A 24,798-nucleotide genomic window follows, 5' to 3' on the forward strand; every position below is an offset into this window, starting at 1 on the left:
TTCCGCAATGAATTTAAGCAAGTAAAATAACTCACTGATAATAACTTGCCATGAGTAGCTTGATATTATCGTGGCATAGTGGTTCGCACCAATGCTTCACAGCGCCTTGTGCCCCAGTTCGATTTCAGCCTCGGGCGACTGCCTGCGTGGAAATTGTCCACTCTCCTCGTGACTGTGCAGTTTTCTTCCCACAATCCAAAGATGTACACATTAGCTTAATTGGCTATGCTAAATTGCCAATATGATGGGTGTAGTACAATTATCAGGGATAAATGTAGGGTAATGAGTTTGGGTGGGATCGTCTTCGGTGGGTCAGTACTAACATGTTGAGCCGAGGGCCTGAATCACGACAGCAGGAATTCTCATTCTAATTCTGAACCAAAACCACTCTTAACGGTTACATAAGCTCCAATGAATACAGACTCTCCGACGAGGGCAAGTGTGCCTAGAGCATGTTTCAGAGCTGACTTTGAGACACACACCATCTGTACAAGAGCTCAGGGGCATGATTTATTCTCTGTTTCCTGTAGTGTAGTGCACATGTACAGATGAGAAACCTAAAACATCTGACTGATGTTCGGATGCAACAGTTTCAAGCAAGATGGGGATGTGAGGCCAGGGAAGGATTTGCGCACATAAGGAGGTATAACTGTCAAATTTTGGAAATGTTTGAGCCGGAGTCCAAATTATGAATGAGGCCTGCAGTGGTGGGGAATTGGGACTTTGAGTGAGAACTGGGAAATGATAGAAAACAGAGCAGGAATAAATGTGTCGATGTTGCCATTCTGGTAGAAGTCATGGTCATTTCTCGAGACACAGCCATTTATAATCTCAACAAATGAAGAGAAGATGACATTATGTATTACGTTTGTTGACAATACAATGTTCGGTGTGACAGTAAAAACCAAGGAAGACAGGAACACGGAGAAGGAATAGGACAGTTTCAGGGGGTGAAAGAAAACAACATTGTCTGTGCAACATAATGTTCATTCATTTCAGTCTGGAAACGTTTCCGCCCATCGATAATTTTTTAGATGCTTATCCTAGTCCAGTCAAGAGGGCAACAAGATGCCTTTCCACCCATTCAACGCCAATAATTTTCTTTACTATCTTGAAGACTGTACTCATTTCAGACCTTCATACATTTGAGGAATTCACCCTTGGGTTGGAATTATTACATTTCCTCACCATTGTATCCGTGTTCTCCAGCTATCATTTCGTCAATCGATGCTGCACTCAAATGTTTGTGCTCTTCAATCTCCTCAGTGATGTTTGTCTTTCCCTATTTGTAAAGTCAATTCGGTAATCTGTTAACGTCAAATGGCAGCAGTGGACAAATCTAAAAAGACTGACTCACTCAGTCAGAATCATCAGTCTTGACTTGACAGAGTGTAGGATGGTATATTGTCTCAACTGTGCCTGGAGTCTGGAATGACTCTACAGCACGTCAACACACATTGAGGTATGGAATTGGCAAAGGTGCGATAGGGATGGGAGCGAGAAAGTTGGAAAGTGAAGAGCCCGAAATCCTGGTGCACAAAGACAAACATTATTTGTTAACGAACTCACTCTTTAAAGGCCAGCACCCTGTCATTCGTCACCTTTTAGTTACGAATGCATAGCTTCTTCCAGTGGTCTCTTATTGAGTCTGACGTTCAGCATCTTAATATCCCTGATATTCATGCTTCTATTTTTTAAGCCGTTGCTCCCTAATTGGATCAGATATACAGCCACAATCAGAGAACTCATATTTGATAAGTTCCAGTTGGCTGAACTCATGACAATAATAGATATAAACAGCGATGAACTCCCATAAGTAAAATTCAGGAAATCGGGCAAGAAATTGAAAAGCTGACCACTTCTTACTCTGAGCAATCTTTGGGCCGATGAACATGTGGCTGGAAACAGTGGTTACAGGAGGAAGGGTTTTGGACGTGTGGATTATTGGTGCGGATTCTGGATCTTGTGCGAACTGAACACATTGGAAGCATGGGTTTTGCTGTATTCTGATGGGGATTGCTGGTCTTCTGGGAAGCATTCTACAGCCATTGTGAATGCTTTACTCAAAGCAGTCTGAGGATTGGGAAAATGGCATCAATCTCAGTTTGGAAGTAAATGAAGTGTTGAGAAATTGGAGGTCATCCATGTTGCAAAGAATAGCAGCAAAATTACACTACAAGAGCACAGATGTGAGCATGCAGAAAGTTCATATACTTTCTTCACGAAATACGGACACAGCTCAATATTATTGCATTGGGGAAGAGTGATCATAAAGTGCTTGAAATGTTCATTCAAATGCAAAATGAAGAATTTCAGTAAGAATCTGGGCCCTGAATCTAAGTAACGAAAGAAATTATAGTTGAACAACGATGGACTGAGAAACCTAACTAATTAAGTTCTCAGTGGATAGACTGTCGCCAAAGAGGAAGAAACACTTGAATGATTTTCAACAATTATTCAGATTCATCCAGTTCAACAATCAGAGAGGAAAAGTGAGAGTGACAGCCCTGTCGGATTATAGATCTCATCAGGAAGCTTTCTGATTCCCAACCACTGCACTGATAATATTGTTTAGAGCAGTCGCATTCATTTGTGGATTCACTTCTAAGAGCGCAGTTTGAAAAGAACATCCAACATTTATGTGTGTGAGACCCTGTCAATAATCTTTACCTGGTCGGGGCTGGTGAGATCGGCTTCTAAGTCCCCTGCACGTGAACGACTCCATTTCTGAGAAGTGAGAGATTTTCACGAACCGTGCTGCCAGTACAGATCACCTTTGTTCAGAGTGAAACACTGGGCTCAATGCAGAACTGACCCAGTTGGTGACGAATTTAGTCCGGACGTTTCAATTTACATTCAGCAAGGAAATTGGTCGTCAGTCATCCCTCTCCTTTTTCTGATTGCAGATGAAGTGGAATGATACCGGTCCTCATGAATTTACAAAGACTACCTTTTCGAAGCGTATTGCTGTCCATTTCCATCAGATGTTGGCCAATCAAGTCTCACAGAATCAGAATATAAATTGGCTGGTAATCCGTCACTTCCAGTAGTCCTATTCTTTTCTGACGACTCGAGGGCCTTTGTCAGCTCAACTCGAGAAAACGGTTAGTGCAGCCTCTCCTGGGTGCTGTCATCTTAGACCGACATGGTTGGGAGAAATGACTAGGAGGCTGTGCAGTCTGAGGGCTTCATGTCATAAAATAATTTGTAAATAGTTTGATATAATATAATTTGCTAATCCTCAGTATGTCCGACTGAGATAACGTTACAGAGCGGTCTTCTGCCTTCAGTCTCTGAACACAGAGCTCTCCATATACACCTTCTGGAAAAGCAAGAGGGAGCACGGTTTATCCTGCTCCACGGTGTGGAGCTTCGGAGGTCTTGCTGGCTCTTAACCGCCTTAAAGTCCTCCATGACACCAACCCAGATTGTCTGCAGCAGGCGTAGATTGTGCACGCTTTTCTGGAGTGTTGGCTTTTCTCCACGTTACTCTCTCACCTTGAGCAAATCTTTAAGGATAGTGAAACTTTTGTCGCTCACATTGAAAGTTTCCCACAAGTTTCATTGGGGACGCAAAGAAAGCCTTCAACTTTGTCCAAACTGCGTATTTCCTTTCATGATTATCCATATTTACTGGGAGCAACGGTTTAACGTACAGATTGCACGTTCCCTTGATGGCCAGCAGGAGGGAGTAACACCGACCTACTGGAGGTGGATTTGACTGAAACGAATCCCAGAGTCTCTCGTCTCACTTCACAGCAGAAACACTCGAGTACTGCTCAACCCCCCACATTCCCTTCCTTTGTTTTAATGTGGCAGGCATTTGCAGTATAGACAGCATCGAGCCTTCTGAGCATATTAGATTTTGATAACCGGTCCAGTCGCATCGTTTTTCTTCTCTTTTGTCTCACTTTCATCTTTGTTTTCATTCCTTGTGGGGTGACGGTGGAGGAAGATTGCATCAGTGACGTCTCCGGAAGCAGCTAGTGGAAATGGAACAGGACTCATCGGATCGATGGTCGTGTCGGTGTGGCCGGCCCACGTACACAAACCCCTTATCTTGATTGATTACGCAAACCCCTTATCTTGATTGATTGTATTGAACTGCGGTTCATGAAACAGTGCAGCTAAGATATTAATCCAGGAAGATATTTGTTTTTAATATGGAGAATTGAAGAGGAGAAATTAAAGTGTTCAGTACCGTCTTATGTAACACCTGTCCTGAGATAGAAACAGAATTTAAGTTAAGCTGAATACATCGTTGCAGCAAACTATTGATATGCCAAAGAAGTCAGACATGTTCTGGATAACTTGCTAAAAGAACGTCGGAATTCACTTTAAAGCTTGTGGTTTCAAATAAAGCCAAACAGCGATAATCTGATCAAGATGACAGTGCTGCTGGAAAATACAGCAGGTCACACGGCAGCGGAGGAACAGGAAAATCGACGTTTCAGGCAAAAGCACCACTGGCTGGTTTCATGCATCTTCTGACATTCTCCACACAAGTCCAATACTAGCATCTCCACCTCAAAGGTTAAAAAAAAAGCCACTCAATTCAGAGACGTTCCAGATGCACTTCAGAAAACATCAGGGCAAAGAAGCAGAAACCTTGGAAGTAGGAAGAACAGACTCAATTCTAGTTTGATGAGTTGTAGTGGAGGATTATAAACTAGTGAATGGGCATATACATTTCAGAACTGTAAGGTCATTCGGGGTAAGACGGATTTTGTAAAGTTGTATATCTATTTATCTTGTATTTTAAAGATAATAAACCTCGTCTCACTATTCGTGTTAAATGAGGCCCACTAATTAAGCAAGTGATTCAGATCAAATGAAAAGTAAGATTACAGGGGATAGTGTCAATGTTCATAGGGAAGTGGTCAACCCACTGATTCATTATTTTGTCTCGGTAATTTCTAGAAGAATAATGTGCTGTCGGAAAGGAAGCTGCCATCCTTCGCCGATCTGACCTATATGTGACTCCAGACACACAGCAACATGGTTGATTCTTAGGTGCTCTCTGGAATGGGCAATAGATGTTGTCCTTAACAGTGAACGTCTATTCCCATATATGACCACAGACATCATGCTGCAGTTATAGAAATCACATTTTAGAGATCTCCTGAATTATTGTGAGCAGAGTCAGGCAGCACATCTCAGAAAGGATGTATTAACCTTGGTGGGAGTACAGTGTTGATTGGCAAGAACTTGGACTTTCGTGATTTATTTATGAGGAGAGACTGTAAAAATCAGGCTTCCTTTCTCTTTCGCTTGAAATTAAGAGACAAAGTGCATAACGATAACCTAATTTCACTGTTGGGAGATTCTGGAGAAAAGGGACTTTGTCGGAGAATTCAGGCCAATATGTTCAGGAGACGTGTTAGGAAGCACTCCCACATAGAAAAGCTGGTGGATGTTTGTCACTCTCTGGCACAAATGGTATGAATGCTGGATCAGTTGTTCGTTTGAAATCTGAGATAGATGTACTTTTGTTCAGCACAGGTATTAAGGGAAAAGGTAGAAGTGTAGGAGTATGACAATAGCTTACAAAAAAGCCAAAGCGTGGCAGAACAGGTTTGAGGGGCTGAATAGCCTTTTATCATGCCCCGACAGCTCTTAATCTCCTCTCATAGAATATCCACGGTATGGACATCCTAAAATGTGGTGTTCAGAAGTGGCCAGAGCTCAGTTTTATCGCGTTCCAAGTCATTTGCTCTTAAAGAGTTCAAATCAGATTTCCTACCCGCTACTGTGGTTGTAACAGTGAATTCCGTAAGCTTAGCAACATTTCCCTTCCCTTTGCACTCTAACTGACTATCATGTGGCTTTTTGCACGCCTGCCCAATCTACCCAGTCACTTTCCAAAAACCGTGCATTTCCAAGTCTTGATGTTATAATGTCCTATTCAGGATTGGGGCAGTTTACCTATATTATATCGCCATACCAACCATATTAGAACTTTGTCACTCCCTACGATATCTGCCAATAGTCTGTCAGTTTCACTGGTTACCGGTGTAAAAGGAAGCCAGATATATCCTACTAATTGATAGTGAATAGCTGAATTTTTTGAATACTGCAAGCAGCCCTTATTTCAAAGGAACCACTAAAATACTACTCAACATTATAACAGAGAGTTGACAATTTCACTGAGGGATTTTCTTTTTAATTCAATTGTCAATGCATTGATTAGTATTCAATGATTAAATGAGTGTATTGTTCGCAAAGAGACATCCAACAACACTGGGATAGGTGGACGCTATTCAGTTCCTTCTCCAACCTGATCACTGTTAAAGGAACCACTCAGCTTAGATTTCTCTCCGAAGTTGCTGCCAGACGTGTTGGATTTTCACAGCAGTATCTGATTTTTGTTTTTGATTTCCAGCAGTTACTTTTGTTTTTATTCAGTCCCTGTACCAGCCTGTTACACAGAAGAAAGCAATTCAGCAGGGAGAGGCAATGACCTTGTGAAATTACCGCTGGACTGTTAATGAAGAGATCCAGCTTACGTTCCGGGGAACAAATATCACTGTGGAATTTGGCCTCAGTACAAGTCTGGAAATAAAGTGTCAATGATAATCACAAATCCAATGCCGACTGTTGGTTCTGTCCCCTTTTGAAAGGGAAACTGTTGTCCTTCTCTGGTCAGGATGACTTGCGACTCCACGCTTACAACAATGTGAATGAGACAGTCAATTAGATGGGCAGTAAATGCTCGCGCTGGCCAGCAACACTTTCTTCCCATGAATGAATAAAAGAAAGCCCCCTTTTCAGCCTGGTACAGAAGCAGTCGAGGAGACAATCTTGAGATGGGAAGAGGAACACTTGAAGGCGATTCATCCATTTCAATTTGAGACCAAGCACAGCGGAAGGGCACAACATCAGTCCACACTGCTCTACGTGAAATAGCGGATACAGGAGGGAAAATGAAGGTGTGAAGAGGGTGGGCGAATGCGATAATAGACGACAACTGGATAGGGACTAAGTGAGCAGTCAGTGAGGTGGAGAGAGGTGATCCTGGGATGTAGCGCAAAATGGATGCAACTAGCTATTGTGATGGACGGAATGAGAGTTCAAGCTCAACTCTGTGGTTTGAAAATTTGAATGAATGACATCATTTATTGGTCGCTCATCCCCAATCCCCTAGCACGACACATACTGAAACTGGATCCTCATCTCAGTAATTGTAATCTCTTCCCTATTTCGCAACATTTAATCATCTCTATCTCGCTCCCTGTCATCCACTATTTTCTCCAATGTTTTATTCACGCCCTATTGCTCTGCATTTCACTCTCTCCCTCAACCCACGTATTTAAGCTGCATTTCTTCTTCACACATCTTATCCACTGCCGTTTACTCTATCTAGTCTCCATTGGTTCGTGGTTAGTCGTCCACCATCACTCTTTACTTCATCCGACAATTATCTGTATAATCAGAACTCCCGTATTTAATTATCTCTGTCTTCCACTGTATTCAAACCTCTCCCTGTTAATCATGATGAAACCCTGTCCCTATTACTTTCCATTTATTCCTCTCACAATTGTTGTCAAAGAACAAAGCTGGCTAAATAATTCAACCAGTTCAGGTATTCGGATTCCACCCCACCACCCCCCAAAAAGCAGAAACCAACTGCAACAGTAACACACTGACTGTGGCTCAGCCAGCACAGCGTCAATCCCCGAAACTAAGGAGACTCAGAATCTCCTGTTTATGTTGTTTTTAATTTTATTGAACAATTTACAATTTACAGAGCAAGTATCACTTACAGCTGTATACAGAGAAACAGCAATTTTACAAGGGAGAGGAACGCCAAAGCGAAGCCCCAAAACATGATATTCAACCGGTTTTCAGGGAAATGAGGACAAACCTCAAATCCCAGTTTCAATCATTACAAACAGTAACAACGACATTTGTATATATAAGACAGTCCAATCACGTAAGGAAAAGTGCATACAATACGGACACCCGAAAACCCCCCGCAAGGACGCCAAACATCCCTCCCACCTTCCCTCTAAGGCAGCTCACCCCTACGAATCTTCCCGGTACCATGCCCCTTCCAGTCTTCGGTCCGCCCTGTCGCAACTTTCGACCACCAGCCCATGCCAGTACTTGCCCGAGGTGACAGCGGTCAGCACGGTCTACCCGCCTTCCGGCGTGCCTAATCGCCCTCAGCACCTTCCGACCACCTCTAGGACATCCGCCCCGGTACCCGCGTGGTGTGACAGAGCTGAGGACGGCCTACCCGCCTACCGACTCTTCGTCAGCAACGACGTACGTCTGGGCTCTCACCTACCTAAGTACGTACCTAGAAGCCAGTGGTCTTTTTGCAGCAGAGAGCAGAGGAAGCTGGGCGGAAGTGAAGTCGGAGCGCAGAGGCTGTTGGGAAGTTGGGTGAGTGTTATTTAAGTAGGTGCATTCTCGGCCCCAGGTCCGACACAGTAGGACCTCCCTCCCACCCTTCTCCTCTAACCTAAATTAAAAGTCCACAGACTTGCAACACAACACGGGGGTCGAGGGAAATTTCTGTTGAGAAAAGAGCGAGGCTTTGGCTCAGGAGTCTTTGACAAAAAAGTTGAGAGAAGTGTTTACGCCACAGTTGAAGAGGGTGAAGATATACTGCCAAGCTAATTCATTGTACTGCGTGCATGATGTCGGAGGTCAGGGACTCTGGTGTAGCTGGCTCGTATAACAGGGGAATATGTGTACAAGTTCAACTATTAACAGAGCATAATGCAGCACTGAGGAAAGAACGAGATAACTTCAGGCTCATCCGAGAGAACGAGATCTTTCTGGACAGGACCTTCAGCAAGGTTATTACACCGAGCATATCAGAAGGGAGAAGGCAATGAGGAAGGCAGAGATAAGACAATTGCAAGACACTCCGGGGGAAATGTCTGTCAGGAACAGGTTGGATCTCCTGGAAATTGTAGAGACAGACATCATTGCCAGTCCGAGAAGTGGTCAGGTCTTTCAATCAAAAATTGGCGTGGAGGCAGACCTGAGGAGTCAGACATTACACAAAGCCGTGGTAATACGAGACTCCTTTGTGAGAGGGACAGAAAGGGGTTTCAGCAGCAACAGGCGGGATTTGAGGATGGTGTGCTGCCTTCTCGGTGCCAGGATTAAGGACATCACAGATAGGGTGCAGGAAATTCTCAATGGCGAAGGTGAAAGACCCGGACGTGGTAGTGCATATCGGTACAAATGACTTCGGGAAGAAGAGGAGGGGCATTCTACAGCGGGACTTCGGAGAACTCGGAATAAGGCTGAAACGTAGGGCATCCCGGGTGGTTATCTCCAGCTTGCTTCCAGTTCCTCGGGCTGGAGAGAACAGGAACAGGGAGATATTGGACTTCAGTGTGTGGCTGGGGAACTGGGGCAGGAAGTAAGGATTAAAATTATTGGATCACTGGGGTATGTGTAGCGGTAAGAATAACTTATACAAGAGGGACGGGTTACACCTTAATAGGCCGCGGACCAGCATTATGGCAGGTAGGTTTCCCACTGCTAAACAGCTGCTTTAAACTAATCAGTGGTGTTGGGTGGGCGGGGGTGGGGGGAGGCTGTGGGGAGGGAACAAACTGAACGTTTACGAAGGAAATTCAAGGGAAAGTTAGAGCAAGAGAAGTCGAGAAAGACAACGGAATCAATGGAACAGAAAACTCAAAAAAGGATCATGCCCTCAGGTCAAGTGAAATAGGGATTGATTGGAAGGTTGAGGGGAGTATTAAATTAAAAATATTATATTTGAATGCTCGAAGCATTAGAAATAAGGTGGATGAGCATGAGGCTCATTTGGAAATTGGAGTTACGACGTTGTGTGAATAACTGAGACGTGGCTTCATGTGGAGAGCGACTGGGAAATGCATATTCAAGGCTATACGTGTTATCATAAGGACAGACTGACTGGCAGAGGGGTGGGGCGGCCCTGTTACACGGGGGGGACCTAGAATCAGAGGATGTAGAGTCAGTAGGATAGTGCTGAGAAATTCTAAGGGTAGAAACACACTTATGGGAATTATCTAGAGGCCCGCAAACAGTAGTCTGGATGTAGTGTGTATGTTGGATAAGGAACTGAAATTGGCCTGTCGCAAAGATATTACTGCAGTTGTTATGGGGCATTTCGACATGCAGGTGGACTGGGAGAATCAGGATGGTACTGGACCCCAAGAAAGGGAGTTTGTGGAGTGCCTCCGAGATGTATACTTAGAACAGCTTGAGCTGGAGTCTACCAGGGAGAAAACAATTCTGGATCTGGTGTTGTGCAACGAAACGGATTTGATCATGGACCTCGAAGTGAAAGAGCCATTAGGAGGTATTGACCACAATACAATAAGCTTTAATCAGCAGTTTGAAAGGGAGAGGGTAGATTCGGAAGTGACAATATTTCAGTTGAATAAGGAGAACTATGGAGCTATGAGGGAGGTGCTGGTCAAAGTTCAGTGGTACAATACCGTCGCAGGGACGGCAGTTGGACAACAATGCCAGACATTTCTGGGTGTAATGCAGAAGATGCAGGGTAAGTTCATTCCAAAAAGAAGTGGAGGCGAGGTGGCTATGACTGACGAGGGCAGTTAAGGACCATATAAAGAGAAATGGGAAAAAGTATAGCATAGCCAAGATGAGTGGGAAATCGGAGGACTGGGAAGATTTTAACGAACAACAGAGAATAACTAAAAAGGTACGATAGTAAACTGGCCAAAAATATAAAGGAGGATAGTAAAGGCTTTTTTATGTATGTGCAACGAAAAAGAAATGGTTAAGACTAAAATTGGGCCCTTGAAGACAGAATCGGGTGAATGTATTGTGGGGAAGAAAGAAATGGCAGAAGAGTTGAATTGGTACTTTAAATCTGTCTTCACTGGGGAAGACACGAGCAATCTCCCAAATGTATTACTGGCTGGAGGACCAAAACTGAAGGGATTTATATTAGGCAGGGAATGGTGTTGGAGATACTGTTAAGTCTGAAGTCTGATAAGTTCCCGGGATTTGATGGCCAGGGTATTAAATTCGGTGGCGCGAGAAATCGTGGACGTATTGATGATCATTTACCAATGTTCTCTATATTCACGATCAGTTCCTGCAGATTGGAGGATGGCTAATGTTGCCCCACCTTTTTAAGAAAGGAGGAAGAGAGAAAACAGAGAATTATAGACCAGTTATTCTGACCTCAGTAGTGGGAAAAATGCTGGAGTCAACTATAAAGGACGAAATTACGACACACCTGGATAGCAGTAACAGGATAGGTCAGAGTCAGCATGGATTTCTGAAGGGGAAATCGTGCTTGACTAATCTTCTGGAATTTTTAAAGTTGTAACTCTGAAGATGGACAAGGGAAATCCGGTGGATGTAGTATAACTGGTCTTTCAGAAAGTCTTTGATAAAGACTCACATAGGAGGTGAGGGAGCAAAATTATGGGACACGTTATTAAGGGCAAAATACTGACATGGATTGAAAATTGGTTGGCTGACAGGAAACAAAGTGCAGTGATAAACATCTCCCTTTCGGAATGGCAGGCGCTGATCCGTGGTGTGCCGCAGGAACCAGTGCTGGGACCGTATCTCTTTTACAATGTCCATTAATTATGTAGATGCAGGTATTATAAGTAATATTAGCAAATTTGAAGATGACACAAAGCTTGAAGGCAATATGAAATGTCAGGAGGATGTTAGGAGAATACAGGGTGACCTGGACAGGCTGGACGGATGCATGGCAGATGCAGTTTAATGTCGGTAAATGGGTGGTTATCTACTTTGGTGGCAAGAACAGGAAGGCAGCTAACTACCTAAATGGAGTCAAGTTATGTAAAGAGGCAGTAAAACGAGATCTAGGTGTTCTTTTACATCAGTCAATGAAAGCACGCATACAGGACAGCAAGCAGTGAAGAAGGCTCATAGCATGCTGGTCTTCATAACAAGTGGAACTGAGTATAGAAGCAAAGAGGTCCTTCTGGAGCTGTACAGGGCCCTGGTGAGACTGCACCTGGAATATTGTGCGCAGTTTTGGTCTCTAAGTTTGAGGAACGACATTCTGGCTATTGAGGGAGTGCAGCGTAGGTTCACGAAGTCAATTCCCGGAATGGCAGCACTATCTTACGCTGAAAGGTCGGAGGCACTGGACTTGCATACGTTTGAATTTAAAAGACTGAGAGGGGAACTGATTGAGGCGTATAAGATTATTAAAGGATTGGACAATGTGGAGGCTGGAAGCATGTTTCCGCTGATGGATGAGTCCCGAACCAAAGGACACAGTTTACAAAGAAGGTGTAGGCCACTTAGAACAGAGTTGGGGAGAAACGGCTTCACTCAGAGAGTGCTTGGTGAACGGAATGCTCTGCCCTAGAAGGCTGTGGAGGTCAAGTCTCTGGATAATTTCAAGAAACAGTCGGACAGAGCTCTTAAGGATAGTGTAACCGAAGGGTATGGGGATAAGGCAGGGACACGATACTGATTGAGGATGATCAGCCTTGATCATAATGAATGGTGGTGCTGGCTCGAAGGGCAGAATTGGCTACTCCTGCACCTATTGTCTATTGTCTACCCCGATGAGCAATCTGGCTCGTGGAATAGATGAAACACCATCTGGGCTCTTCTCGGACAGCCCGTCCCCTATCCCTGGGACGACAGCGTGCAGGGCAGCCCACAAGTCTTCAGTATCTCAAACAGCCCCTACAGTTCTTCTGACTTTTGGCTGCCCTGACACACCTTCCAAACACCATTAGAACAGTCCGCCCCCCCCCCCCCCCCCCATCACACCTTCTCGGAACGATAATGATAATTATCAACAAACAGTTTTCGTGATCCTCGATGGGGAGGTGGAGCTGGCCCATGTCGGCGTCAACATAGGCACCAACAACATGGGTCGGAAGAGAAATGTGATCCAAGGCAGCACGTCAGGCAGCCGGGGTGGGCGTTTAAAGCTGGAACCAGCAGATGTTTTCTCTGGCGTGTTGCCCTGCCATGTGCGCAAGAGGCGAGGAAATGGGAGAGAGAGGACTTGAACACGTGGCAACAGGGATGGTGCAGGAGTCAGGTTTTTGGTTTCCTGGATAATTGCGGCTCCTTCTTAGATTAGGTGGGACCTGTACAAACAGGATGGTCTTCACTGGAACCAGAGGAGTATTAATAAAATGGGGTGGGACTGGGGCGATTTACTCATGCCCTTCGGGTGGGTTTAACGTAATTCAGCAAGCGGATGGTAACCGAAATTCTACTTGAAGAACACAGGAGGTTGAGAGTATTGATGTCAGAACTATGATGTTAAGGTGGCAAGAAGTCACCGGCAAGCAAACAGTTGGTTTGGACTGTGTCTACTTCAATGCCAGGAGCATCGCAATAAGGTATGTGGAGTTGCAGCATAATTTGCTATTTGCGATTTCGATGTTATGGCCATTTCAGAGACATGGGTAGAGCAGCGCGAGGAATGGTTGTTGTATGTTCTAGGATGTAGTTGTTTCAGTAAGGACAGATAAACTGGTACAACAGGAGGTAGTGAAGCACTGTTAATCATGAAATGTATCACAGTAGGAGAAAGGACGTTTGAGGACTCGTTTATTGAGATAGTATGGTCTGAGAGTAGAAACAGGAACGGAGAGGTTACCGTGTTGGGATTTTTCTGTTGACCTCTAAATAGTTCCAGAGATGTAGAGGTTGAGACAGCAAAGACGATCCTCAGTAGGAGCGAGAATGACAGCCCAGTTGTTATGGGGTCTTTAATTTTCCAAATATTGGGGAAGACTATCGTTCAAGTACTTCACATGGATCATTTTTTGTCCAAAGATGCAGGAGTGTTTCCTGACACTGTAAACAGACAAGCCAACAAATGGGCGAGGCCACATTAAATTTGGTACTGGGGAATTAACCCACCAGTTTTAGGATTTGGAGGCAGGTGCGCACTTCGGACATGGTGACCAGCAAAATACGGTTATGTTTATTTCATTATGAAAATACATAGGTATATACAGGAGGGCAAAAGCTATAGCTAGGCTAAAGTCAATTAAGATGCTAGTAGGCAAGATATAAGATGCATAAGGAAACTGTAGGGAATGGGCACAGTTGAAAGGTCCTTGCAGGTCCTTGATAATTATGTATCGGTCTGGCAGGGAGGACGTTGTGGACTTCTCGAGCAGTGGTTTACTAAGGACGTTGAATCTTCAGTCAAGTGGAAAAAAAAAAGTCACTCTCAGAATCTCTTGCTTTCTCTTTCTCTCTCTCTCTCTCTCTCTCTCTCTCCTCCCCGCCATACATTCTTTCTTGGTCCTCCACTTCCATGCTACCACTCTTTTCCTTTGCCACACACTATCTCTCTCCAACCCTGCCTCACACTCTCTCTCTCTCCTCACCTGCTACACATTTTCTCACTCTCTCATCCAATGTCACACTGACTCACATTCTGTTTTTCTCTGCTTCCCTGCCACACTTTCTTTCACACACGCCCTAACTCCCTCCCTCCTCCTTGCCACACACTCCGTCTCTCCTCCCCACTACACGCGCGCTCTCCTTCCGTGCCAAACACTCTCTCTCTCCTCCACTGCCGTACACTCTCCCTCTCCCACCCTGCAACTCTGCTTGTCTCTCAGCCCCACCAATCTTTTTCTCTCCTCCCCTGCCACATTCTGTCTTCACTGCCATCTCTCCTCACTGGCCACACACTCTACTTATCTCCTCTCCTCCATTGCCAAGCTTTCCCCCAACTGCCCAATCTCTCTCCCATTCTCTGCTGCTATTTTCAACTTTCTCACCTGTCACATACTCTCTCTCCTCTACCGCCACACACACCCTTCCTCTCCTGCCCGCTCTCCCTCCTCCCCAGCCACAAATGCCATCTTTCCCACTCTGTCCTCCCTGCCACACGCACTCGCATTCTGTCTGTCTCCCCTCCGCCACATCTATCGCTGTCTCTCTCTCTCTCTCTCTCTACTCCCCTGCCACACACGCTTCCTCTGTCTCCCTTCACGCCGGTCTCTCTCTCATTCCCTGGCATACACTTTCACTCTCTCTCTTCCCTTGCGATCCTCTCTCTCTCCTCCGCTGCCCTGCCACACACCCTCTACCTCTCCCTGGCACTGCCACACAGCCCTCTCTGTCTCAACAAATGCCACAAACATCTCTCTCCTCCCCAGCCAAATTCTCGAACTATCTCTCTACTCACCTGTCAGTCCCTGTCCACCCCGCCACTCTGTTTTTCTCGCCCTTTCTCTCTTCTCTTGCCACACACATTCTCTCTCCTTATCTTCTGTAATATAAATTCTGCCCCGCTCTCTCACTGTCCCTTACCCACATTCTCATTCTCACTATTTCCTCCCCGTCACTCTCTCACACTATCTCCCTCTTCTTCCCTGTCATACACTGTCTTTCTGCATTACTCTCTCTGCTTCCCTGCTGAACATTCTATCTCAGTCTCTCCTCCTTTGCCATACACTCTCACCCTCTCTCCTCCCCTGACTCACGAACTCTCTGATTTCTTTCAGCCAGACGCTCTTTCTCCTTCCCTGCCACGTCCAATCTGTCTCCTCCCTTGCCACACGCTCTGTTTCTCTCCTCCGCTGCCACAAACTCCCTCTGACTCTCATTCCCTGCCATACACACTCTCTCTCCTCGCAACTTTCATTGTTTCACCACAACTGCCACTCTCTCGCTGCTCCACTGCCACTGTCGCTCTCCCCATAATCTCTCCTCCCCTGCCGCTCTCGCAATCTTTCCTCACCTGCAACGCGCTCTCAATCCCTCGTCCGCCGCTACACACTCCCTCCCTTTCCTCCGCATCTCTGTCCCTCCTTCCTGGCCACAAGCGCTCTCTTTCCCCTCTCTACTCCCCTGCCTCACACATTTTCTACCTCTCCCGTCAACCCGGCCTCTCTCTTACTCCCTGTCACACAATTGCCCCCGCTCTCTCTCCTCTCCTGCCACCCTCTGTTTCGCCGTCACAAACCTGACACGCACCCTCTCTATCTCCCCGGCCCTTCCCCACACGCTCTGTCTCCTGTCCTGCCAAATTCTCTCATTGTCTCTCTCCTCACCTGCCAGTCTATCTCTTGCCCTGCCACTCTGCCTCTTTCTCACGCTTTCTCTCTTCTCCTGCCACACATATTCTCTCTCCTCCTCTTATGCAACATTGCTTCGATCGCTCCCCTCAACTGCCCCACTCTCTCACTGTCTCTCTTCTCCCCCACACTCTCACTCTCGCTCTTTCCTCACCGTCAATCTCTCTCACAATCCCCCTCTTCTCCCCTGCCGTACTCTCTCTCTGTTCTACCCTGCATTACTGTCTCTCTGCTCCCTGTCTCTCAACCACTGCCACACTCACACTCTCTCTCCTGCCCTGTCACATTCATTCTCTCTCTCTCCCCGCCAGACTCTCTTTACCTCTTCTCCCCTGCTGTCCACATGATGTTTTTTTTTTTCAATTCAGCGTTGACACCATAGAATGGCCGAGCAGACATAGGGTGAATGTCAGCTTCATCAGGTCAGATGTGTTTCCTTTGCAAAACACAACGCTTCACAAAATGGGCGGTTCAATGAAGCAGGAGAAAGTGAGGACTGCAGATGCTGGAGATCAGAGCTGGAAATGTGTTGCTGGAAAAGCGCAGCAGGTCAGGCAGCATCCAGGGAACAGGAGAATCGACATTTCGGGCATAAGCCCTTCTTCAGGAATGGGCAAAGTTTGTCCAGCAGGCTAAGATAAAAGGTAGGGAGGAGGGACTTGGGGGAGGGGCGTTGGAAATGTGATAGGTGGAAAGACGTCAAGGTGAGGGGGATAGGTCAGACTGGGGTGGGGGCGGAGAGGTCGGGAAGAAGATTGCAGGATAGGAAGGCGGTGCTGAATTCGATGGATTTGACTGAGACAGGGTTGGGTGAAGGGAAATGAGGAAACTGGTGAAATCCGAGTTCATCCCTTGTGGTTGGAGGGTTCCTAGCCGGAAGATGAGGCGTTCTTCCTCCAACCGTCGTTTTGTTGTGGTCTGACGATGGAGGAGTCCAAAGACCTGCATATCCTTGGTGGAGTGGGAGGGGGAATTGAAATGTTGTGCAACAGGGTGGTTGGGTTGGTTGGGGCATGGGCCCCAGCTATGCCTGCCTCTTCGTAGGATATGTGGAACAATCCATCTTCCGCAACTACACTGGCCCCACACCCCACCTTTTCCTCCGCTACAACGATGACTGTATCGGCGCCGCCTCGTGCTCCCACGAGGAGGTTGAACAGTTCATCCACTTCACCAACACCTTCCACCCCGACCTCAAATTCACCTGGACAGTCTTAGATTCCTTCCTCCCCTTCCTCGACCTTTCTATTTCTATCTCAGGCGACCGAATCAACACGGACATCTACTACCGACTGACTCCCACAGCTACCTGGACTACACCTCCTCCCATCCTGCCCCCTGTAAAAACGCCATCCCATTCTCCCAATTCCTTCGACTCCGCCGCATCTGCTCCCAGGGGGACCAGTTCCAAAAACGCACAACCCAGATGGCCTCCTTCTTCAAGGACCGCAATTTCCCCCCCCCCCAACGTGGTCGACGATGCCCTCCACCGCATCTCTTCCACTTCCCGCTCCTCCGCCCTTGAGCCCCGCCCCTCAAACCGCCACCAGGACAGAACCCCCCTGGTCTTCACCTACCACCCCACCAATCTCCACGTTCAGCGCATCATCCGCCGTCATTTCCGCTACCTCCAAATGGACCCCACCACCAAGGATATATTTCCCTCCCCTCCCCTATCAGCATTCCGTAAAGAACACTCCCTCCGTGACTCCCTCGTCAGATCCACACCCCCCACCAACCCAACCTCCACTCCCGGCACCTTCCCCTGCAACCACAGGAGGTGCAAGACTTGCACCCACACCTCCCCCCTCACCTCCCTCCAAGGCCCCAAAAGAAACTTCCATATCCGCCACAGATTCACCTGCACCTCCACACACATCATCTATTGCATCCTCTGCACCCGATGTGGCCTCCTCTATATTGGGGAGACAGGCCGCCTACTTGCGGAGCGTTTCAGAGAACACCTCTGGGACACCCGGACCAACCAACCCAACCACCCTGAAGCTCAACATTTCAATTCTCCCTCCCACTCCACCAAGGATATGCAGGTCTTTGGACTCCTCCATCTTCAGACCACAACAAAACGATGGTTAGAGGAAGAACGCCTCATCTTCCGCCTAGGAACCTCCAACCACAAGGGATGAACTCGGATTTCACCAGTTTCCTCATTTCCCTTCCCCCCACCCTGTCTCAGTCAAATCCATCGAATTCAGCACTGCCTTCCTAACCTGCAATCTTCTTCCCGACCTCTCCGCCCCCACCCCAGTCTGACCTATCACCCTCACCTTGACCTCTTTCCACCTATCACATTTCCGACGCCCCTCCCCCAAGTCCATCCTCCCTACCTTTTGTCTGAGCCTGCTGGACAAACTTTCCCCATTCCTGAAGAAGGGCTTATGCCCGAAAAGTCGATTCTCCTGTTCCCTAGATGCTGCCTGACTGCTGCGCTTTTCCAGCAACACATTTTCAGCTTGAATGACCAGTCGTGATGATTAGATTTACTGATTGTTCTTCTTGAAATCATGATCGTTTTTGCTCATTTACGTGATAACATCACCTTCAGTCTATCAGCTAAACTCCATTACGGGGTCAGTGGTGCAATGGACAATATGCCTTGCTACGACATGGAAGATTATAGGTTCGTCTCCTACCTGGCTGGAGAGCAGCATTGACTTTTATTACAGTTACAATCTAATTGTACTTATTATTCATAAGCCAAAATGAATATTGAGTTCCAAGTCGCCAGCAACGTGGATCCCTTCAGTCAATTCCCTTTTCAGAAACAACGACTTGACCATCCTCAACCCATTTTCTATCACAAAGACATTTGAATACTTCTGAAGGATATTTGAGTATCTGCCTTGCAAACCCTTCCAAACTGTGTATTCCAGATTAATGCACCAGCTGACTGATAAAAAATTACTGTATCTCTACTCAAATCTTCCTATCACTTACATTAAATCTTGGCTGCCTGGTGATTGATCAAGAAGATACGTTTCCTTCAGTCTGTCCGACCGATTTCACTCATTATTTGGTATGTCTCAATCTTATCTCCTCACAATCTCGTCTGCTCGAAGAAAAACTACCCCAGTATGTCCAATCTCTCCTTATAAAAGAATCACTTCGACAAGATAATATCCTGGCAACTTTACTCTGCAGTGTTTCCAGTGCTATCACATCACTGCCAAAAGGCCAGTTACGGAACTGCACACAAATACTCGGGCTACAACCGAATGATCAAATAAAATGCATGCTCCAAAAAGCCATAGAAACTAATCTTTTGCAATATAGTTTCTTTTGTCAATTCTGTTCTGTCTCCTTTTCCTAAGACTAGTGCTCCAATAATGTGTTGTGTCAGTCAGTTAAATATTAAGATGATGACTGATCTCACATTCTGGCGTCCAAACGGATGGACTGGTTTGAAAGTACCGGTGGTGGTAGTAGGGCACGTTCACTGAACAACAGTGAAAGGAGCAGGACAGATTAAACAGTTCCAATGTGAGTGTCAGATTGTGCAGTGCCTCCGTGAAATGGGAGGAAGGAAGTAAAGGAGGGTTAATGATTGTGGCAGGGAGAGAAATCTCCGGGAATGGATGTGTTTGAATCCTGATGAATGAAAGGCAGAGGTGTGAGAGCGTGGGTGATTGAAGGAACAAAATCATCAACGTGCAGACTACCTTCATGCAAAAAGTGATTGATTCCTTCCCGTGTTTATAAAGCACGTGTTACATGGAGTGAAACAGGAAATAAATGCCCGTTACCGAAACTCCGATTCGAGATGATCGTGCTGCTGTGACAACTCAAAGCAATAACCACTGCAACATACCAGTGACAAATGCAAAAGCGTGATGTGAAAGGCAATAAGGACAGTGGGAAAGGAGATGTCAAGATGAACACCATATGCACAACAGGAATACTTGCAAACTGTGACTGATATGTGGGAACTCAGAAGGGGCTGAATCTTTAATTTCGATGTCCGCCAAGGTTGGGGATAATCCATCATTGACATTGTTGAAGACTGAGATTGATAGATTTCTGCAAAACTTCAAAGTGTCAGCGCACAGTGCACTATATTATTGAAATGTATTTCTCAAAAACAGTGTAGTTTAACATCGGTTACTTCACGAAATTAAGTAACCCCTCCTGCGCAAAATCAAAAAATCCTAGTTCGCAGACCAGGAATCAGAGAAACTGAGTGGCGCAGCCCCGAAGTTCCAGCTGAAACTGAGCATATTGACGAGTGCGCAGTTGTTGCTGCAGTGATGCAATCGCCGAGCGCGAGAAATGTACCTGCTGGCTTCTAGTCGCGTGAAAATGCTGGGAGCGCCAACCTCATCTGGAGCAGTCTCGATTGATATGGAGCCGGGGGAAAAGGAAACTCAATTATTTTGGTCCGAAAGGGAAAAGGTTTTTAGCAGGACACATATTTGTGGATTGGGGGTTTATCAGTCCGAGGGAAATGTTTCAGTTATAAAGAAAACTCCAGCAAAGTCTAAACGCGTGGAGGAGCATCTGTGCAGAGAGCAATAAAGGTAATGTGATGTGGCTGTCTCCGCACTGCGTTAAAATGCAGGAAGTGATTTTTAGCACATTACACATATTCAAATGCCTGCAATCTCGTACAGGTATTAGAGTAATTTAAATCTCCGAAAATTAACGGGGATACATGATGTTATTCGGCTCGAATTTGCCTCAAATTGTCGAGGAAAATCATGAAAGTGGATTTGATTTTTTTTTTCAGACCAGTGGTGACACCATTGCATGGCTGAGCAGACATAGGATGAACGAAATCTTCATCAGGCAGATGTTATTTTTTGTGAAACTCGTCGCTTCACGTTGTGAGGGACACTGGAATGAAGCAGTCGCGGTGATTATCCCTACTGGTTGCTCTTCTTGAAATGATGACGACCGTTGTTCATGCCCATGTTAACATCCCAGACTTGCATCACACAGAGTCAAGTCGAACAAAGACAATCCCTTCAGTAAATGTCACTGAGAACATCAGATTCAATGCCCCAGTGTCATCATAGAAAGTGACGCTGAAATAATACCAGACGCTGCTCATTTACAAGTTTCCATTTCCCAAACCCACTGATTCAATAACTGCATATCCTAGGACTACAAGGATAGAAAACGTATAACCCAGTCTCAGCTTTGAGAATCTTCAGAAACCCCTTGGGAAGCGGAATCAGAGGAGAATTAAGGGTGAACTCTCCGATTGAAGAGAGCTAGCGAGGCGCCATCCCCTTCTTTAAGACGCTGGGACATTTATCCTTATGTCCATGGGGTCATAAATTCATGTGAGACATTGGAAGGACTCCCGTCAGAGATACTCTGTTTTTGCTGTTGTCGCAGAAGAGCAAGTCCCCGGATTTTATAAAACTGGAATTGAACCAGGTCTATGGCTTAAAAAGCAGTTAATCCTGAACTCTGGACCAAGAGTGGCTGGCATTGCCGATGGGGTGACACCCATTAAGTTTCTTGTACGTGCTCTTGTCAGAACCAATCGCTTCCTGTCCTCATCCTGTTTTCTATTATTTCGCCTTGTATGTCTCAGCATCACAAATTCACAGCAGAATACTTCTGCAGATAATGTGCGTTTCTGACTCATGAAACCTTCCAGACAACCTATCCAGACTTAACCACGCGCTGACTAATAATGTATTTGATGTATATTAACTAAACATTTCTTCCTCTTACATTAAATCTACGCCTCCTGGTTATTGATCAAGAGCAAAGATTTCTTTCAGTCGACCCTGCCTTTTCCCTCCTTACTTTGTACATCTCAATCATGTCTCCTTATATTCTCCTCAGCTCAAAGGCTAACTACCTCAGTATTTCCAACCTCTCTTCGGAACTGAAACTATTTAACCAAATAATATCCTTCTAAATCTATTCTGCACATGTTCCAGTGCTATCACGTCCCTGCTACAGTGTGAATTACAGAACTGGACACAATAATCCAGGCAAAGCGGTATGAACAAATCAAATAAATGACGCAAACATCCTCAGAAACTGGCTTTTTCGAAGAAAATATCTTTTTTCAATCCTGCACTATGTTATTGTCTGAGCCTGCTGCTCCAATAATCCTTGGACCATGTCAGTAAAAGCAGCTACATGATGACTGATCTCACAACTGCAGCACACAAATGGATTGACTGGTTCGCAGGCCCTGTTGTTGGATTTGTGGCATGTTCACCTAACAACAGTGACTACAGCAGCACAGAATGAAGAGTTTTAATTGAGTGTCAGACTGTGCAGTGCCTCAGTGTAACAGGAGAAGGGATGGATTTTATGGGAGGGAGAGAAACTTTCGAGAAGGGGGGGGGGGGTTGATACCTGAAATATGAAGTGCAGGGCATTGCAGCCGCGTGTGTTTGAAGGAACGAGATCATGACCTTGAAGAAGATTTTCATGTGAAAAAAAATAAGATTGCTTCCTTCCAGCGTTTGGTCAACACATATTACGTTGATTGAAACAGTATCAAAAATGCATAATTCGAACTAATTTTGCGGCAACCACAACACAAACGTGGCTCCCGGTGCCTCAAGGATAATCACGAAGCAAAACCAAATACGGATATTGGCAGATCATGTGCAACCCATGCACAAAAGGGATACGTGTCAAACAGTGACTGTCATGTGCGAACTCGCAATCTGCACAGCCTATGACGACACTGAATTTAAAGATTCAGCACACTCTGAGTTTGTTGAAGACTGTGCTTGATAGATTTCTAAAAAAATTCAAAGGATCGGGAGATAGTTCACGGTATTGACGAAATCTATTTCTCAATAACAATGTCGCTTAACATCGTTTCTTTAGCAATTTCCTCAATCAAGGAAACACTCAATACTGCAAACGATCCTATGATCCCCGTTGCCAGATACTGAATCAGAGAAACTGAGGGGTGCAGCCCCAAAGATACGACATGTAATAGCGATGGCGATGAGTATACGGATGTGGCTCCAGTGATGCTTTCAATGAGTGGAAGATCCTTCTCTGATGGTACACAGGTACGAGAAATTCCGAAACTGCGAGCGACGACCTCACCTGGTGCAGCTTCTCACTTGGATCGAAGGTGGTTAGAACATTGAACATTACAGCGCAGTACAAGCTCTTCGGTCCTCGATGTTGCGCCGTCATACCAATCTGAAGCCCTTCTAACCTACACTACTCCATGTACGTCCATATGCATGTTAAATGTACTTAAAGTTGGCGAATCTACTACCGTTGCAGGCAAAGCATTCCCTACTCTTACTACTCTCTGAGTAAAGAAACTACCTCTGACATCTGTCCTATATCTATCACCCCTCAATTTAAAGCTGTGTCCCCTCGTGCTCGCCGTCACCATTCTTTGAAAAAGGCTCTCTCTGTCCACTTATCTCACCCTATGAATATCTTTTCTGTTTCTCGTAAGTCATCTCTCAACGTTCTTCTCTCTAAACAGAACAGCTTCAAGTCCCTCAGTCTTTCCCCATAAGACCTTCCTTTCATAACAGGCAACATCCGAGTAAATCTTCACTGCACCCCTCCAAAGCTTCCACATCCTTCTTATAATGCCGTGACCAGAACTATATACAATACTCCAAGTGCGACCGCACCAGAGTTTTGTACAGCTGTAACATAACCTCATGGTCCTGGAACTCGATCCCTCTGTTAATAAAAGCTAAAATTCTGTATGCCTTCTTGACAACACAGTCAACCTGGGTGTAGACCTGCAAGGATCTGTGTACCTGGACACCGAGATCTCTCTGCTCATCTTCACTACCAAGAATCTTACCATTAGCCCAGTACTTTGCATTCCGGTTACTCCGATTAAAGTAAATCACCTCACACTTGTCCGCATTAAACTCCATTTGCCACCTCTCAGCCCAGCTCTGCAGCTTATATATGTCTCTGTAACCGACAACATCCTTCGTCACTATCCACAACTCCACCGACCTTCGTGACATCTGCAAAATTACGAACCCACCCTGCCACACCCTCAACCAGGTCGTTTGTAAAAGTGTCGAACAGCAGTGGACCCAACACCGACCCTTACGGTACACCACTAGCAACTGGACTTCAGGATGATCATTTCCCATCAACCACCACCCTCTGTCTCTTTCAGCAAGCCAATTACTGAGTCAACCTGCTATATCTCCCAAAATCCCATTCCTTCGCATTTTGTGCAATATCCTACTGTGGGGAACCTTATCGAACGCTTTGCTGAAATCCATATCCGCCAAATCAACCAGTTAACTCTCATCGACCTGTTTGGTCACCTTCTCGAATAACTCAATACGGTTTGTGAGGCACGACCTACCTTTCACAAAGCCGTGCTGACTATCCCTAATCAAATTATTCTTTTCTCGATGATTATAAATTCTATCTCTTATAACCTTTTCCAACACTTTACCAACAACTGAAGTGAGGCTCACTCGTCTATAATTACCAGGATTGTCTTTACTCCCATTCTTGAACAGAGAAACCATATTTGCTATCCTCCAGTCTTCTGGCACTATTCGTGTAGACAATGACGAGTTAAAGATCAATGCCAAACGCTCCGCAATCTCCTCCCTGGCTTCCCAGAGGATTCTAGGATAAAACCCATCCGGCCGAGGGGACGTATCTATTTTCACACTCTGTAGGATATCTAATACCTCTTCCTGGTGAACCTCAATCACACCCAGTCTCGTAGCCTGTGTGTCAGTAATCTCCTCGAAAGCATTGTCGTTTTCTAGAGTGAATACTATTTAATAATATTCATTTAGTGCTT

This window comes from Chiloscyllium plagiosum, unplaced genomic scaffold (genome assembly GCF_037043375.1).
Source record: "Chiloscyllium plagiosum isolate Xiang-an unplaced genomic scaffold, Cpla_swu_hap1 HiC_scaffold_52, whole genome shotgun sequence".
NCBI lineage: Eukaryota > Metazoa > Chordata > Chondrichthyes > Orectolobiformes > Hemiscylliidae > Chiloscyllium > Chiloscyllium plagiosum.